This window comes from Gigantopelta aegis, chromosome 1, assembly GCF_016097555.1.
Source record: "Gigantopelta aegis isolate Gae_Host chromosome 1, Gae_host_genome, whole genome shotgun sequence".
Classification (NCBI taxonomy): domain Eukaryota; kingdom Metazoa; phylum Mollusca; class Gastropoda; order Neomphalida; family Peltospiridae; genus Gigantopelta; species Gigantopelta aegis.
Window position 1 is genome coordinate 27,462,972 of NC_054699.1, and position 5,137 is coordinate 27,468,108.

A 5,137-nucleotide genomic window follows, 5' to 3' on the forward strand; every position below is an offset into this window, starting at 1 on the left:
GTTGCTGGCGCGATTGGCTATGACGATACCTTCCAACGTGGCTTCTTTGGATCCCAATGCTGTAAGTGCCGACTGCACTTGATCTATCTTTTTAACATGCACCTCGATATATTCGCTAATCGAATCTCCATTTTGTTCATTACATCGACGAGTTGGCTGAGATTAAGTTTATCACAGTTCTGTCCTATATCGCCATAAAAGACCCCTCGTGTTTTCAAGAACGGATGATACACACGTTTGTGTATACCTATATGCTGCCATTGTTCTACAGTGTTTCTGCTGTTTACGAGGGGACTTGTGTGCGCGTCACATTATACTCTGACCTGTGGTCACCGCTTGCACTGGTTAAAGGAAGGGACAATTAAGGCATTTGGCCTGGTATGCATATTCAACGATATATAATGCACATTATTGCTTACTATCAAGAAGTATAATCGTATAGTTAATTAATAAAACGGTTCTATGTGACGGCTATTATATATAACGGGCGCAGCCATTTTGTACCATCTCAGTGAGTACGCCCTCTGGCGAGCTGGTGGTTACGTAATACTTAACGCGTAACGTCAGGAATGAGCCTTAGAACTAGAGAAACACAATCTACCTGTTTTTGCGGGATAATAAATAGTCATACATTGCAATGTTCTGTAATAATACACATCCCAGTAAGCCAGTAATAAGTATATCCAGCACTATATATATATATAAGAATTGTTTCTCATTTTTTAGGAATTTATCAATGTATAAAAGTCACAAATGGTATAAAATCGCGTAGCGTAGCGAAGCGATTTTATACTACATTTGTGACTTTTATACATCGATAAATTCCTGAAAAATGAGAAACAATTCTTATAATTACAAACAGTACAAGAAGTGTACCTTAAAACACTCAAAAATAATTTCTTTCGTTCTTTCCGTCAACCATGTTCTGCAAATAAGCGTAGGAATACATGTATACATACTATTGGAAATTGTCCGCTAAAAATAAAAATAAGTATTGAATCAACAAAAACAGTGTATATATCTTTATTATAACTTCTTTTTAAAAAAATGAAACAATTTCATGTGCAGATTTGTCTTGTGTTTTTCTATCGCAAAGTGGCCTTGATATTAACTTTTGTTTACGTGTAGTGACTGCTGGTGTTGTGCGGTTATTTCGATCTTGGTCTTCCGTGATGACGTATTTTTATGAGGTTTATAGAAGGATAACGCTTGTTTTTTTAGTGACGTCAGCCAATCAGAATACAGTAAATCGTATAAATTCGGAAAGTTTGTAATTATATATATATATATATATATATATATATATATATATATATATATATATATATATATATATTATTTTTCAATACAAAATAAAATACCACTGTCAACGTGGCTACACAACAAGTCGAAATAATTAACAATGTTTTGCCCATGCATTAACCTACGTACTGAAATGATACACGGAGTGTTTTCTTAGTTAAATGGTCTATGCTGTTAGTTGCTTCTACCTGTGGCAGGTGTGTATTTGATTGGTAACCAGACGAGCCAATTAATTGACGCTAGCTAGACACAAAAATACATACCGGTATTGTGGAATATTACCTGTCGCCCCTAAAATGGTAATGGACATGGTTTATTACTGTAAATAGTTCTGTAAAACTATTGATTAAGTAGACGTTTCCATCTAAAAGCACGGAACTGACCAATTATGTAGTCCCAAAGAAAAGAAAATTTTCACTTGGGTATCGTGGGTTGTCGTTTTTGCTCCAACGTAGCATATCAATAGGCCTAATAGTGTACATTTTTCCTTTGCATTATTTAACAGAGAAAAATACTATAACCCCATTTTGTTCCGTTAATGCAACTTGAAATATATTTAGTTAAATAGTTTATTATATTATTACGTCATTTATGCTGTTTTACAAGTCAGGTTGATCAAAGAGAAGCGCCTTGTCGAAAATTACTGCTTTTGTTTACACTGTACATACAGGAGATGGTCAGGAGCTGACGTCGCTTCGCCCCAAGCTATACCACCGGACGTCACAAAAACGAAACAAAATGGCTGCCCCCAGTTAGCAGGAATAATCATGTTTTTTTATTAACTCTAAAATTACGCGTTTTTCATTTGCTAAAGTGTCAGTATGTGTTGGTGGTCCGGGTATGCATCTTTCCAACACAAGGCTCTTGTTTGAGTTGACCCTACCTTTAATTGGTCATGGTTGAATGATTTACATAAGAGAGACAGCGACGGTTTACACATCAAGTTCGTAATTCCTTTCCTATAACATTGTATAGAATATTACATGAATGTTACATGAATACATCGCGTCAGTAATATCTATTGATCACTTGATCAAAATCTTACATTCTGTATCCACTCCTTTACTTCTTAAATTTTCGTTTCTGTTCCCTCAGATCCTCTCCTTGATTTGTTTACGTCGCCATCTTGTTTGACAGATTCTTATGTAGCTCGCTTTTCAAGTTTTGGCGGACCATTCAAAATTGCGCCTAATTTCCTTCACAAAAAAATGCGCACGCTTTCTCTTTAGCTTAATCCTACGGTACTTTCCAAATTCCATAGCACTATACCACCCTCCGACCTGTTACCGGCCCCGGTCGGACTGCTGCTACTCCCTTGCACCAGCCAGTGCAGGTGGTCTCCACTCCTACCCACCCCATCCGTTTCCTGTCCTGGACGGAGGAGCCGGCTGAGGCGTGCGCTTCTACAGCTTTTTGTAAATGTGCACGGTAAACACTCTGACCTGACCTGACCTAAGCACACATGCACTCCGATGCAACCTCTCTCATGGGTTGGACTTCCTTGGTGGCCAACTGCGTGGTTTTCGTCTCGACTGCAATGAGAGCGCGTTCGTTGGATCACTGTGCATTATTTCTCGGCGAAGATTTCCAAATAATTATGATCGTCGTTGGTTACTTTCCACAAGCCTTTTTGACCGGCATGTTGGTCTGTTCATGTCATGTCATGTCATAGGGTTTTACGTGCACATTCAGAATAAGCTGTTGTAGCGCACGCCTGTCGTGGGCACAAGAGCCGGCCTTGGCCGGCTCCTCCGTCCATGACAGGAAAGGTGGGGGGAGGGGAGAGGAGGGACCGCCTGCACTGGCAGATGCAAGGGAGCACCGGCAGCCCGATCAAATCGGTAGCAGGCGGGTGGGGGGTATGGGGGGGGGGGGGGTGGTGCTATGGAATTTGAATGGAGCAGTTAAATGCCAAAGAGAAAAGAGTGCGCAATTTTGATTGAGGGAATTTGGCGCAATTTTGAACGATCGGTCGAAAGGTAAATGGCCGAGCTAATATAGGTTTTGATATTAGTGAATCGAGAGTAGCTCGTGGTCTGTTCACTGCTTCGAGAGACGGTATCCAAGAAGCCATGACTAAAACGATTCGGCCGTTTCCGGTGGATGTTGTTCACGGCAGTTGTATTACCGTTATATTGAAGTTTCCTTTCAGTGTGAGCCTGTTGCTCAAATGTCGGGGACTACGATGTGTACGTCCGAGCTCACGCGGTCACGCAAGCGTTGTGTTTAGTGCCACACGCTTTGATCTCATTCATCTGGCTGGTGCGTGGAGAGACAAGGGAGGCAATCCTTGCCATTTTCCAAGAACTACGTCGTACGCATGCGCCTCGTGACGGACGAATATCCCAAGGATAGTATAAACTTACAGAACATTTTTTAAGTTACAAGTTAACACAGACCTTAGTCAATACAGTACAATCTTTATTGAAACAAGTGTCTGGTTAAGGGGACAGATTAACAGTAAAAAAGAAAGAAATGAAATGGTTTATTTAACAACGCACTCAACACATTTTATTTACGGTTATATGGCGTCGGAAAAAACAAAGAAAGAAGTAGCAAACATATGAACTAGTTACACTGGCGTAGCTAGGATTTTATCAATCTAATTAAAATTAGATCCACTATTACATGTGGATCTAACACCAGCCAGTTGGAGCTCATGTCCACCAATCAAAACCTTACTTGCAGAATCCTGCCAGTGATTTAAAACTAACAACACTGCGTAGTCCCCAATGTCCAGGTAACATTTCGTCTGTAAATAATAATTTAAATATTGACCAATCACACTTTGCCTTTTATAACGTTATTTGGGCGCATACAAATTCTAAAAATATCGGGCGAGTCTATTTCAGTGGCCGCAGTACAACGAACCATACCAATACGTACGGGGTGGGTTATCAGTCTTCAATTTTACATTAAAAATTATTTATTTATTTATAAAAAAAAAAAAACTAAATCAGTCTTCAGTTTTACATTACAAATTATTTATTTTATAAAATAAAACATGTTTTAAGACATTCGTAATTCACACGAAACATGTCGTATACCCTCAGGATAATTCGGAATGTTTTCAAATTATTTTTAAATCACTGGCAGGATTCCCCAAGTAAGGTTTTGATTGGTGGACATGAGCTCCAACTGGCTGGTGCATGTAATTGTGGAGCTAATTTTAATTAGATGGGATTTTATGGGGGGGGGGGGGGGGGGGGGGGGGAGGCAACCCACTATGTATGTATGTTTGATTTTATAAAGTTTAATACAGTAAAAAAAAGAAGGTGTAATGGAGGTGGGAATTTCCCCCGTGCCCCCCCCCCCCCCTTGCTACGCCACTGACTAATTATAAGTTTATAACAACAACAAAAAAACAACAGATATTTAATACACAAATTTCCAGGGATATTTAAGACTTGACCGGCCTCGGTGGCGTCGTGGTTAGGCCATCGGTCTACAGGCTGGTAGGTACTGGGTTCGGATCCCAGTCGAGGCATGGGATTTTTAATCGAGATACCGACTCCAAACCCTGAGTGAGTGCTCCGCAAGGCTCAATGGGTAGGTGTAAACCACTTGTACCGACCAGTGATCCATAACTGGTTCAACAAAGGCCATGGTTTGTGCTATCCTGCCTGTGGGAAGCGCAAATAAAAGATCCCTTGCTGCCTGTCGTAAAAAGAGTAGCCTATGTGGCGACAGCGGGTTTCCTCTAACAACAGTGTCAGAATGACCATATGTTTGACGTCCAATAGCCGATGATAAGATAAAAAATCAATGTGCTCTAGCGGCGTCGTTAAATAAAACAAACTTTTTTCTAAACAAGAAAATATATTTAGTCAGGGTC